At 34.3% G+C, this 15,280-nt stretch overlaps 1 pseudogene; it reads right to left on the minus strand.

Annotated features, from left to right (window-relative positions):
* The window catches only part of LOC109063247, a 28,433-nt pseudogene extending 18,778 nt beyond the window's left edge, over positions 1–9,655 (minus strand).
* Positions 9,656–15,280: the final 5,625 nt, after the last annotated feature.

A 15,280-nucleotide genomic window follows, 5' to 3' on the forward strand; every position in this document is an offset into this window, starting at 1 on the left:
TTTTTTGAAACGGCATGCAATTAAGCTAGAATAAACTTAAGTTTACGATCCATGCTGCCAGCATGATTTGAAAGAGCATCTTCTGCTTGAGTGGAAGCAAGAAAATTAGACACCTTTAGCACAAGGGCCTTAACATTGTCACAAGACAATTGCAGAATCTTACAAAAATTTCTTAATTTGTCACATGATACATTTTTTTGTTTCAAAACTGCATAGACAGTGTGGTATTGTGTGTTTGTGTGTGTGTGTGGATTATTTTCCTCCTCCCCTGTGTTAGAGCCATAACGCTACCACCCTGCCTAATCTGGAAAGAATACGAGCAATCAGCATAAATGATAACCTGATATTTCCTGCTTCAACTAAAACTCCATTGTGCCAAAGTCCGATACGCTGAAGCTTTGTGGCTACGCGTCTGTTGTGCATATTAGATAGACAGAGTGAGAGCAGAGAGGAACATAAATAGACCTATGAAAAGAAAACTTGAACAGCAAGTGTGTATATATGTGAATATTTGTGGAACAGTGAAACATAGCTTGCTGGACTAAACAAATCTGCATCTTAATTACGTTATTCAAAGATCAACTAGTCAATAATTTGATATTGATTACTAATGGCCAGACCAATCACGTTAAAACATGCACAGACACAATTAGCCTGCAGGTTGGTGATTATCTTAGTCATGATTGAGAGGGCTAACAGCATGGTCATACAACAGTGAAAACAACACAGCATGTATGTGATGAGAACTCCTTAGACCTTTTGGAGCCCATTGTTTAAAAGGATAGTTCACAAACAAAAATTACATCTTAGAAATTTATTCACCCTCATGTTGCTCCAAACTTGTAGCCTACTTTCTTCCATGGAACACAAAGGAGATCAAAAAAAAAAAAAAAATTTGTAGAATATCAATGGCTGTTCTTTGTACATTCACTAAAAGTGAATGGGTTCCGGCCCGGTGCTGAAGCTCCAGAATAACAAACGCACCATAAAAGTGGTCCACATGATTTAATGCAAATCATTCCATGTCTTCAAAAGCAATGCCAAAATTAGTCACTGAAAATATTGCCCTCCATTCTCAAATATGTCACCCGCTGATGTCCTCACACCATACTTTACCACCAGGTCGCCAAGTAAGGTTTGTGGTGCATCGGGACCGCAAAAAAATTTTGGCCACTAGATGGCGGGCCAGAACATAGTCAAAGGATAGTTTTAAGAAATTGAATTGATGACAAAACTGCAAACTATAATGCCCTGTGGTCAGACTGTTTACAGTGTCTTTTTGTAACTGGGTAGTGAGCTGTTACCTCTGTGGTTATATCCTGTAGTAGAGCAAAGTCATTAACAAAAAGCCACAATTGGTGGTGGCGGTGTCCGGGTTTTACATTGGATATTAATAAGCAGAGATAGTGGGACACGTAACCTGCCAGATAAATCTTCATTCAACAACTTGCAACACGAGACAGCCTATGCAAAAACACACATAGGCGGGAGATGCGGAATGGATCAATTAACTCAGAAAAGACAAGAGACTTGAATAAGCCCCATCAATGGCATGTTTGAGTCATGCTCTTAACAAACTATGATTGTATTTCTCTCTTTCCAGAATTGTGTACAATAAATGTGTGACTCATTTTAATTGCTTTGTTTACACAATGGAGCTAAACTTATTGTAAATAATTATTTGATGTAGCCTACTGTTGCGACACTCAGAATTATTCCATGGCAACCTCTCGTACTCACTACTACTGCATTTTTTTTAATTGTTTTTGCGTGCGGTAGGTAACGCTATTACGATTTGTTTGCCAAGTGATGTTACATTTAAACTAGCTGGTGAGAAAAAGGGAAGCGATAATATGGCATACAAAGAACAATAGAAAGATAACTATGCGTTCATCCAACCTAGTTTTGTGAATGCAAAGCTGGTGTGTTTTATCTGCAAATGAAGCTGTCGTCGCTGTTTGCAAAGAATATAATATTAACAGCACTGCAACAATTAAAAACTTTTCAAATAAAAGTAAGGCTCTCAATTTATCTCAAAATAAACCATTGCCTGCAAAAAAAGTTCTCGTACTTTTATTTTGAAATCACTAAGAGCTGAAGTGATTGTGAGTAACTGTTGGTTGTCATGAAAGATCTATTTCAGACACCCTGTCGCTCGCTATCAAAGATAATCTTGGCTGCGGGGCGCTCTTTGAGTTGCGTGGCCAGATATTAATCGCCGGTGTAGGGCCAGTTTTGGTCTGTGGTGTCGCCTGAAATTGACATTGCGACTCAGTGCTTTGACAAACCAATATGCAAATAACTAACATAAATGCTGTTTTATTGTCTAAATAATCTATTTTATCAGTTTTACATTCAACCAATAACCTGTCGCAGTGCAAAAAAATAAAGTTTACAACACTTACTCATGATATCCCTCTCATATTTACATTTCTATGACCCCCTTATCCTTCAGCTACACAAGAAGATATATAATTTTTATATATATATTTCGTTGGTTAAAAAAGAGCAGGAGATATCCACATATATTTACAATATACATATACAACCCGAAAACCATCCGTGCAGCTGTTCCCACGTCACTCTGGTTGGATTGCACTAAATCTGCAGGAAGAATGCTTTCCTGATACATATCACACATGCATCTCTTCAACTAAGCTACCAAGAAAGATTGCAGGTTACGGTGTTTACATGCAAATAATGTTAATGGGCAAAAATTTTGTTGATCAGTTTTTATTCTTAAGTCATTTCTGACCTTACGCCAATCAAAACGAATACAGTTTAACCAAACGCATTTATATGAACCACACAGGTTTGCTGTCACATAAATGTGTTAAACTCAACCACCACGTCTCCATCTGCCAATGTGATGACGCTGTTTATGTGTTTTTTGTCATTTTGGAGCACTTTGAAGAACATGGTATGTAAAACACACTCACTGTCGTTTGGTCACAAGATATGTGTCGAACAGCAGCGTTGTTTGAATGTCCACTGACAATCTCTGCCATACTTCAATTATGCTTTTTACATGTGCTCTTTTTTTGCCAATTGTAGAGAACTTTACATTATATTGGAAATGACCTGAACCCAGGATAATGCTTGAAAAAAAAATCACCCTCTGCTCTCCACAAAAGATAGAAAGTTATATAGGCCTTGGAATGACATGAGAATTTGGATAAACATCCCTTTAACATCTACACAACAGTTATTTTAAAAACATCCCCCCTCTATTTCCAACAGTGAAATAGGGGATCCAAATAATTGCGATAGGCTGTGTGAAAGGACTACACATGTAAAGCTAAACAGCCGAGCCACTAAAAAAAACCACTTTTCCCCCCCCTGTCTCAAATCCTGACTGAGCGATGTACTCATTTTGCGAACAAATGTCATTTTTAACTAGTAAATCAATTTGTACTGCATCTAAGAGTCCTATGGACATGAACAACAATTTATAGTGCAGCTTATTAACTATAGATGGACACACAATGCCATAAAACTACAAACTGTTGTACCATTTATGCTTTCCACAGCAGGGGTCTTCAACAGGAGGTTGTGACAGTACCTGCAGCACATTTTTGTGCAAACAAAAAAAAAATAGTAAACAAACATCAATCAAAAGCTAAACTTAAGAAAACTGCAGCTCAGCTAAATGTTTCATTATTTACTCCACATTAAAATGCATTAAGTTAAATTAAAATGCAACCTATATAGGACTCTGTACATCGTTAATGATCAATTTAATGGCTTCTGCCCACGTAAGCACTATAGAAACGAAAGTATAAAAATGTATTAATTTTATACTATACGCATGTTATTGTAATACAGGCCTTAAACCTCCACCAGGGGGTCCTTGGCTCTGAAAAAAGGTTATAGACCCTTGTGGTTCATCTTATAAGTAACATCTGTTTGTATGAATAACGGTGGTTTTACATAAGGTGATTTGCAGTATTGGGGAGGAAAAAATGCTGTAATGTGTTTCCCAGGGTTTGTTCACACACAACCACAATCGTTTACCACCCACCCAAAAACACTATATAATGACTAACTGAGAAGAGCGAACACCACCAGGTACTAGGAACTGGGAGTTTCTCCTTTACAAACAGGTTGTCATTTCTCAATATTCATCCCATCACATGAGCACTCAAACATATAACAGCAAGGAAAGACAATTTCTTGACCGCCCATGGCCGCTTGGTAACTCAACACAAAGAACATGTTAGTGCGTTACAAAACACAAACTCTACAAAACCCCTTCATTAAGTCTCTGTGTACAACAGATGCAGCTGTCAGGGCAAGAGAACAGATGAGGACAAAATGACATGTAGATGTGGGACAGTCTCGCTGGCAGGCACTCATTGCCAGACAACCCAGACGTCCAATTAGAGCGGGGGGGGGGGCTACTTTGACATGGAGCTGGCTACAGCTGACAGTTAACAGGTACACACATCTGTCTCACCCCTGGCCAAAAGTGACCTGAAGCTTCTACATATGGAAACGCCCTGCGGCCCTGACACGATCAAATGGGGTCCTCTGCATATTCCAGAGATCTTCTATCTGTTTCAATGTGGTACTTCTATGCAACATTTAAAGACCTTAGATGTTTCTACACCGCCAAAAAGAAAAGAAATATTGATTTGTTCAAATAAAATAAACAAACAAAAAGAACTGCCTGTCTGGATGTTTTGGGCAACTAAATAGAGCAGAACTTACAATTCATTTTACAGACCCCAGTGTAGGTTCTTAAATAAATAATGTAAATAAATAAATGTAATAGGGCCTGACATTGCGATATTTAATTTTTCTTGCAATATACTGTATATTAAGATATAGGAAAATACAGGAATTTTCACCTAGATTATGTAAATAGCTATAGTATCTTTAGAAAAAATTAATTATTAGGAAAGTTAGCTTGGGGTGATTTGTAAAGGAAGTGCATGTATGAAGATACATAAATAATAATAATAATAACTAATCATATAATACACAGATTTTTTTTTTTAAGGATTTCTACCTTTAAGGCGGGCATCAATCGTGACAGTTCAAAAATAAAAATAAAAAACATCTCTTTCCAATCCTATGATTCAACGTTTTTATAAAATAATAATAAAGGCCATGCATTGTGATTATTGACAATAATACTGAGATGTCAGATATTATGAATACAAATAAGATATAAATGCCACACAAGAATAAAATTGCAGCTATCCGTATTATATACTAAATCAATAATATTGCAATAGCGATTTCCAAATAAATATACACATATTACATGCATGCTTTTTGCAAAACTTAGTTTTCATTTTTTATGGAATAAACAAAAATATTTTCTGCAATATTATACAGTGATAATATGTATCTCTTCTTTCAGGTGGTTGTATGGGTAATTTGATTCTGTCAGATCAGATCAAAGAATCAAGTTCAGTTCCCACTCCATAGTTGCTGGGCTTCAAATATTTGTTTGCACTTATTTTATTGGTATTGTATAACCATGTATTTTTGCTATAAATGAGATGTAAAAAGGAAATGGATCTTGAATAACCCCTACTAAATACATATTCTCAAGAATAGGTGCTTCTTCACTTCACTTCAGAAGACCAGCTTGTCTAAATGGATTACCCATAATTTCATATGTTATGCTTCTACAAAGGGGATTTGCGCACCAAGCTAAAACAAACCATAATCATTTATAACAAGCCTTTTTTAAAGTGCCAGCGCTGATCACTAGGAACTGAGAACCATTCTTTTTTTTTCTGTTTATTTTTCGCCTGCATTTAAAAAAATGGAATATGCAACGCCATATCACAACAGTACTTTCTATCTTCATAAAGAGCTGGCAGTAAAAATTAGCAATAACATTTTTGTAAACCTCTCATGAATAGATCTAAATAGGTTCCAAACAGCAACGGGCCTGTACTGAATCAAACATCTCAATTCAATAGGAACAGTGCTGTAAGTAACAGTGTGTTCCTTTATGTGGCATGAAGACAATAACAATTGGGGTGCAACTGAACAGACTGAACTGCTGTAACCTGCAGCACATGAAATTACAGTCATTATGATATGTAATGATCTAACTTAATCCAAAATACAGCAGTGAAATTTCATTTACCTCATACGCTTTTACTTATGTCTTGTTAAAATGCCCCCAGGGCTTCAGGGAACATTTTTGATGAAGTAAACAAAATCGCTGAATCAAACTGATACATGAAGCAGGCCCGTTTGAAAGAACTGAGAGCTGCTGAATTGACTTAGCATTAACACATGAGTGATTTAGAAAAAACCGAGCCATTGTGATTTGTGATTGAATCAGGTGCACTGTTTTTATAAAAACAACTTCAAGTTCATAATAACTTGTATTGACTACCACTTTATAAGCCACACTGTGAGTAACACTAGTTGTTTCCTGCTTGCCCTCTTCTCCTCACATTTGACTCTGCTATCCAGTAAAAGAGGCAAAAATGCTTTTAAAAGAGAGATCTGAACCTCTAGTTCATGAACTGTATATCACTAAAAAATCTCCCTGATCACAGTCTTTGATGTTTAGCTTATAGGACCCATAGTATTAAATAAAGTTCCCTGAATATGCTTGCAAAACAAGTTCTCTACAAGTTCACAGAACCTCACATATTTTATTGAACATTAAAGGTATAGTGTGTAATTCTTTTTTTTTACTGTTAATGTACTTTCTCTCATCTTCAGCTTAAATGTACAGAGACATCTAGGAGCTATTTATAAATTAATTACAATGTGGCGGGTTCTCAAAAACATTGCTCTGTTTTATTTCCCCACAAGCCCAACCATAGCAACAATTTGGCTCAGTCTAATGGCATAAATCTGGGGCAAAGGTTTAAAACAATGGAGACAGAGAGAACTGTTCAGGAAAACCTCAGTCAGATACAGTCATTATCTTTGCCATGCCAATTGGTGACAACAGTGCTACAGAAATGAATTGTTTGAACACTAGCCTTCCAAACAGATGAACTAATACTCAAAAAAATAAATAAAAAAATCAAGTAAGGAATAATGTACAGTCATTACTGCAAAAATAAACCCTATATTCTCATCACCCTTTTGAGATTCACTTCGCAATAAAGACCATCTACAGTAAATTAACATTATCAGACTGTTACATTATCCCACTTATTACCACAATAAAAATGAAAAAGATGAAAGAGCTGTGAAACTAGCACAGCTATGTAGGAAACCTGGTTGTCAGCTGTGCAGCTTAGCAGCCATTAAAAAAAAAAAAACATAATAGAGATTCCAGAGAGAAATGCTTTATTCTTCCACTTACTGTAAGCAACACCAATCTTGTCACTGCTCATCTTGCTGTGAGTTGGATTGTACATGTGCAACTACTCCAATAACTACAGTGACAGCCAAAGCAGCAGTACATAATAAAAATATGATTTTTTTCTCTCAATAAGCAACACATTTCTGCCCTTGAGAGAAAGAAAAAATAATGCTACTATTTTTTAACAAAAACGTTTTATATAAAAAATTTAGTTATTTTTATATAAGATTTGCATATGTATTATATATAGACAGAGAGAATAGATTCATGCTCCAATGCTGTACTTTTTTGGTCTACTTTGGTCATGCATCAAACAGGCGTCTTTGCATTTCGTCTCACAGGTTGTTTGTTTTTTTAGCAATCTACCACCATGAGCACTGAATTTTTATAACAGTGTCAAGTACACAAAAAGTATGCAGAAGGTTCTGTTCCATTTTATTTTGTTTTCGTCTAGCTGTATTCAAATGAAGAAATACATTACATTTGAAAACATCTCACTCTTTTGCATTCCTATTCACTCAACAGTAGTTTTAAGCTCACGCAAACATAACTAATGCAAAAAATATGGTATTCCATGAACTGACTTGAAACACAATCATACTTGCCCCAATCCATCAGACTATCTATACCGCTATATAATGGCTATTGAGTACAAGTTCTTCTCAAGAAGATTAGAAATCATTTCCAAAAAGACCCCTTAAACCATATGGTTTTGACAGTAATGCACATGCAGAACACTTGAGCTGATCAAGCTTTAAGCACTGAGCACATCAGTGCTATTAAACTCTTCTCCAGTTTCAGGAAGAGATTTTACTGCTAGCTTTCAGCTCAGTGTCATAAGCACAACTTTCACTAGCAGAAGCACTTAGGACCCACACCTATAATTGGTATCAGAGAATGAATGTCTGTGCAATAAGCACAAGGGATTGTGCCTCTGTGATGTCTGCATTATTAATATAAACCATATGCCGCTGAAGCTGAGTCAACCTGCTTTTCAAATAGTGCAAGTTTTCAAGTGTGCTCCAAGCAACCCTTCGTTTGCCGGTATGAAAAAGAAATAAATTATTCAAAACTCAGAAAATCACTCTCTCTCTCTCTCTTCTTCATCCATCTGTCATTTTCTCACAGCTCTGGGCATTATCGGGTTCAAACACTTCCACCTTGCTCAGACCAAACCGCCAAACTCCACTCCTTTCCTCCAAATTTGTTCTCTTGCATATGCAAACCTTAATACCCAAACATCATAATATCCCTCGATTTTCCATCCCTCCCCTTTCTGTCTCTCACACACACACTAAGGGCATTAGGAGGTATAGCAAAAGTCATCACACATAATCCCCTTTCATGTGAACTTTGCTCAAATGTAGAGTCATTCAGTTTATTGGTCCATTAAGAATATGTGTTAATGATCCGTGGAGAACATTCTGTCATAAACAGTAATACATTAAGCTCAGCATAATGCCCTGGAGCACTGGGTTTCCCCGAACATCACTGAATGATCTAAAAAGGCAGTAGTAGTGGGGAAACCACAACAAAAATCCATGTCAATTAAGACAATAAAGCAAAATGCATATATACTATCCCCATAACATATATATATATATATATATATATATATATATATATCTCCTATATATATATATATATATATATAATATATATAGCATGAATATGTAATAGAATATTAAGAACATGATGCAATACTGCTTTTCAAAAAAACACATTATGTTAACATGCTAGCAAAATAGCAGCCAAAAAGTGGGAATGTGCATGCAATATATTCTTCTGTATTAGCCTGCTATGATTTACAATAAAGGATTTCCCATCGATTCACATACAGTTGTAGCTCGAGTGGATGACTGAACATAACAATGAAATTATTTTGTCATTTCCTTCATAATAACCGGGGAGCGGATGAAGGCTTTCACTCCTCGCCTACCTGGATCAACTGGATACATCTGTCGGGTTCAGGTTTTCTCGATTCGGGTCTCACCGGCTCGGTACGCCTGTGCATTCATCTATAAGCACCAGAGATATAATCCAGAAGCCCGCCCTCTCCTTACGATGATTCACCCCGGAGCTGGGCTGAACTATAAAAAGCACAAACAGCAGCAGAATCACTGCGTGTTTCCAGCGCGCGTAAAGAGCTCGCAGGTCTGTCTTTTTGATGATGCTGATGCTGTGTGTGCAGCAGGTGCGGCAAGAGCGCTCGCATAAGAAGCGCTCGCGGTCGCGCACACACTCACGCGCAGCGGAATATGAAGGGGACGGGCTCGAGGCAGGGAGAGAGCGGCGGCGGAGTGGCGTCAGGTGCCCCGAATGAATCTCCGGTTCAGGAAAAAATAAATAATTTGGAGACATTGCATTTGCACATCGGAGAAACTTAAGGTAAAACGTCAATGAAACTGGCACAGTTTGCATAATACAGTTTGTTAATGTCCAAAAAGGTCTTATCTATCTTTAAACATCCTACATGGCATTTCTTGTAGTTTGAAAAACCATAACATTTGACAATATCAAAGTCGTGGTACAATCATGATTATGATAGTCTATTCTCTAATTAGGTGATATAGGTTATAGTTGTCACATTAATGTCAGCTAATATTTCTTAGGGAACTCCTTTGTTTTAAACCCAGGGGGGGGCAATGTTCATTCACTTGATTAAAAAAAAAAGACAGAAATAAGCAGGGAGGAAGTCTATATGAGGCCCATATGCACAATGGATCCTCATATTAAACAGTTTTTTTTTTTAAGAATGTAAACAGTTGAAACATTTCTAGACAAAATAAATAAATATCCATTTGAAAGTCAAACCTGCAGCGACCTGACATTATGAAAAAGGCACCTTCATCCAAGAATACAGGACACCTCAGCTTTGGCTAGTAACAATACCTATTCAGTTATGTAGTTTTTATTGTGTTTAATTACCACGTCTCTGTACACAAATTTGAAGTGTAATGTTGTTATAATTTGGAGAAGAAAAGTGGAACATTTAATTTAAGACAGTTTTCAACTGTTTTAAATCAAGGTGAAGAAAAAAACAACAACAATTTTTTGTAAAATAAATCCTTATATTTACTGAGATATAGGACTTGTGACAACTTCCCCATGCAGCATGGTAACTACAATGTCTATATGTTTATATAGTAATATTAGTGTATGCATATATATATATATATATATATATATATATATATATATATATATTATATATACGCATTGTATGAATTATATATATATATATAAATAATTGGTAAGATAAATAGATATAGGTAAGTATTTTTCTGCTCATATAAAATATATATTCATGGCCCCAGAATTATGGAATTGTAAAGATTTTTTATTATTATTTCTGGTCATGCTAAAATATGAATCTTTGCCTCTTTCAAGATGAGTGGCTTGCTGTATTCTTCAACGCGGAACTGATTGAAATATTTGTCAAAGTTATAATATTAATTTAAAGTAATGTGTGTGTATATATATATTATACTGCTGTCTATGCCATCATTGTGTGTTTTTATATATATATTATACTGCTGTCTATGCCATCATTGTGTAATTGACTGTTAAAAAACTGTTTTTGAACATGTTTTATAATTGCTTTTACATAAATCATATATAAAATATAGTAAGTACTAATAAATATATAAAAAATATGATTGTCACTTACTTTATAAACATAGGCTAGTGCTGATTCTGCCTCAATGAAAAGATTTAAAGGTGAAGAGTGGAATTTATGGATCATCAAAAGGAATTGCAAAAATAATCAATGTGAAGAGTCTTGGTGAGTGTTTTTGATTGTTTGTTTTGATCAAACAAAAAAATATTATTTTAAGCCTATGAATTTGCAAAGTTGTATTGCAAATGTAATGATTGTCAATAGAGCTTTAAAAGGGATATTGTTTGATTGTCTAAAAATGAAAACAGAAAAGTGCTTCTTGTTTTACTGACCCTTTTAGCATCTCAGATGAGGTGAACTTTTTTCACAGCCTGTGATGAACTAGTCTGTATAAACTGTTATTGCAGCAGAATTCAATTATATGCAAATTGAGGTGCCATTTGTTACTGATGTACATGTTTGAAAATACTGAAAATAAATGCAGAATGAAATTTGTTTCTCTCTCATGCTAATGACTAATTTTGTCTCTCACACACATAACAGTCACATATATAAAATGTCAATAACTAGTTCCCAGAGCAGATATGTAAATGATGCCAAAAATAATCTTGCTTTAGTTAACAGATAGTGCACAGGTTACCACAGACCACTTTGCAGCCCTTTTCTAAATGTCGTTTGACCACATAAGGAAAGATTATTTCTGGAAACATCATTAAAAACCCGTAGTTCAGTAAAGGTTGAGCAACTAAGAGAATAACAGTTCATCATAACAAATAAAAGAAAGAAATTGTATGTTGGTGGATAAATGGAGGTCTGTTGACCTAGTTATAAGAATGTAATTAGCTAAAGCAGCTTGAATTTTTTTTACAGTGTATATATATATATATATATATATATATAGCTTATTTTATGCACTATACGCATATAAAGTATAATAATATTATACTGACATAATTAATTACTGATTGGCCTTTGAGTGAAATGACTTTAAAAAAGGAGAGTAGAAAACTGTGTCATCAAACTGAGCTGCAGAAATTAATGAACTAAGTGATAAAATTAATCTTCATCTTTCTATCTATCCATCCATATATCTATCTATATACAGTGGTAGACAAAGTGATTACATTTATTAGATATACATTTATCAGACGCTTTTATCCGACAGTGCATTCAGGCTATGTGTGTTCCCTGAACTGAACCCACAACCTTTTACACTGCTAACACAATGCTCTACCACTAAGCCACAAACACACAGCTTAGAATGCTTTTTAGAACAGTATTATTTTCATCAGCTAAAAAGCTAAGTCCATTATTCTATTGGTTGGAAATATCAAGTTTTACGTTTAAAAACATTCATTTTAACCATTAATTGTCAATCCAGTGAGACTTTTACTGTACTTTACACAAACCTGTCTGACATTTTCTCTTTCACCTCTTCTGGATTGAGTATGTCTCACTTTGCAAAAGAAACATGTCATTCCAACACAGAACAGATGATGATGAATCAGAGTCATCTATCTGTGAACACTGGCTCTTGTCAGGACTCCTTGTGTTCAAACAAAAATGACCATAATCAAGATAGAAATTAGAAGACACTATTGATACATCTAATATCTATCTATCTATCTATCTATCTATCTATCTATTGCTATCACATGTGTGTTTATTTTTTGTCCATTTAATATGTAAAAAATTTCATTGCATAAATATGAATAAAATATCAAACAAACAATCTGCTCGTTTTTTTTTTTTTTTCAGAACATTTCTGCCATTAAACTACACATGTAAATTAAACAGTGTATGGAAATGCTGTTTTACGATACTCAGAATGTGTAAACAACTTGTAGAACCTCATTTTATTATAACCTATATATGGCTTTTTTTTGCAAATGATGTTCAGTATTGCAAATATGTTTAAGCGATATTTTCTAAAAATAAATGTTTTTGGTTGTTCATGTTTTCATACCATGCACAATTATACAAACAATTTCACCCTAATTTTAACCAATACTGGAGTCAGTAAGAAATTCATTCCTTTATCCAATATTTATATTATATATATATATAGTATAAAGAATATATATATATATATATATATATATATTCTATATATATACTGTATATATATTATATATATATATTTAGTGCAGCAGAAATCATTAATGCGTGATTGAATTGCCAGTTTTTCTAGTATGTGTGTTGTACTGTGTATAAAATAAATGCTGATATAAAAACCCACACATACTCACTATATTTCTCAAACACACAACACACAAATATACTTATATTCACATAATTTATAGTCACATATATAAGCATTTATATATATAAACCCAGTATCCCACAGTGATAAATATATATACATGCATTAATTTGTGTTAGTTACAGAAAGTGCTCATAACCACAGACCCGGCAGCCCTTGCATACAAACACTTATACTATGTAAACAAAAAACTTGTCAAAAACGTTGTTGCCCAGCACTAATAATATATATATATATATATATATATATATATATATTATTATATATATATATATATATATATATATAAATATATAGTAAACAAGATGCACAATATAACCAGTTACATTTGAACATCTGAGAAAGTTTTTTCCTTCACTCCAAGATCACTCTACATCCCTCTCACACAAGTGAGCATAGAGCGAAAATGAAAAAATGGAGGTGAAGCTGAAGCAGAGTGATAACAGAATTCTGCGAGCTGAGAGGGGAAATTGCTGTCACTTCACTCCCACACTTTGGCTTTTATTGGAACTATTTTCATAGTTTCAACAGAGCAGAGGAAAAACATTTATAAGCTAACTGGCCAAATTTAGTCTGAAACGTGAATCACTCTATTATAATTTCTTGTTTCTTAAAATTTCTTGTTTCTTAAACTCTACTGTAAAACTTTTGTACCAAAAAATATATGAATAATAAATATAATATAATATAATATAATATAATATAATATAATATAATATAATATAATATAATATAATATAATATAATATAATATTAATGCTTTTACTCAGCAAAAATGCAATAAATTGATCAAAAGTGTCAGTAAAGACATTTATAATCTAACAAAAGTTTCCTATTTCAAATAAATACTATTCTTTTCTATTTTCTGTTTGAACTTTCTATTCATCAAAGTGTCCTTGAAAATGTATCAATATTAGAGTATAATGTAATAGATTAGTATAATGTATAGTGCATAGTATAGATATAGTATAATGTAATAGATTATAATATAATACAATATAATAATTTATAATATTATAATAAAATATTATATAATTTATCACCCATGCACAATATCAGAGCATGTACATTTCTTTTCAAGTCAAATTTCTGCAACTAACTTGCATTTGTCTTCTGGGGTGCATTTGATGAAATTATCTGGAAATTGCTATTTAGGCCTACTCCTGAGTGCAAAAAAAATTATATAACCAGTCAAGTTTTTCTTTAGATACAACATGGCAGAACTGTTCCACTTCCTTCCATTAAATCAAGCACAAACCTGGCTGAGGCTGGAATGGTTGGATATATTATATGTATGATTTCTATAGAACAGAACAGCCAACTGCAAACCAGGACTGGAATAACTGTTGTTGCGTTGAGCTTGAGGTTATAAAATGTATCAAGGTGTTCTTACCTGTTAGTCTCCCACATGCTGCTGGTCAGAGTTACGGAAGCTGATATGAGACAAAAAGAAGAACATACAGTATTATCATATCTTTCAGGTTTTAAAATGTTAAAAAATCAGCCTCCAGAGGAGGGCAGCAGCAGTCTCACAGCATGATGTATTGAATTAAAGTGAAAAGAGTTGTTTGTGAAAAGAGGAGGATGGTGGCTGCTGTTTTTTTTTTTTTCAAGGTTTATTTGCACCTTCTATTTATAGATGAGCTATGTGAAATATACTATCTTCATCTATCACTTTAATGCACTACCAGATTCATAAGTACCACCTCTAATAAAGAGATGGAGATAAAGGAGAGTGAGAAAAAGAAAGGTATAGTTATCGACTGAGAGGAGAGGTGGAAAACGATCTAATGCATCTAATGCAGCTCCAGTTTAGCACATTAAATTAGTGGAGAGTGTGAAAAAGAAAGGTATAGTTATTGAGCGACTACACAGAAAGACAGACATGAGAAGTGAATCAAGGAGTGAAAGAAAATATATGGAGAGAGAGGGAATGAAAGGAAAAGACTGAAAGAAAGAAAAAACAATAGAGAGAAAGAGAGAGAGAGAGAGAGAGAGAGAGAGAAAGAGTGAGAGAGAAAACCGACAGATGAAGAGGGACAGATGAGGTATGTATTTTTAGTGGATTACATCGTCATTGTCAGAAAGAGTTGGATGCATCTGT

Source organism: Cyprinus carpio, chromosome B1 (assembly GCF_018340385.1).
Source record: "Cyprinus carpio isolate SPL01 chromosome B1, ASM1834038v1, whole genome shotgun sequence".
Classification (NCBI taxonomy): domain Eukaryota; kingdom Metazoa; phylum Chordata; class Actinopteri; order Cypriniformes; family Cyprinidae; genus Cyprinus; species Cyprinus carpio.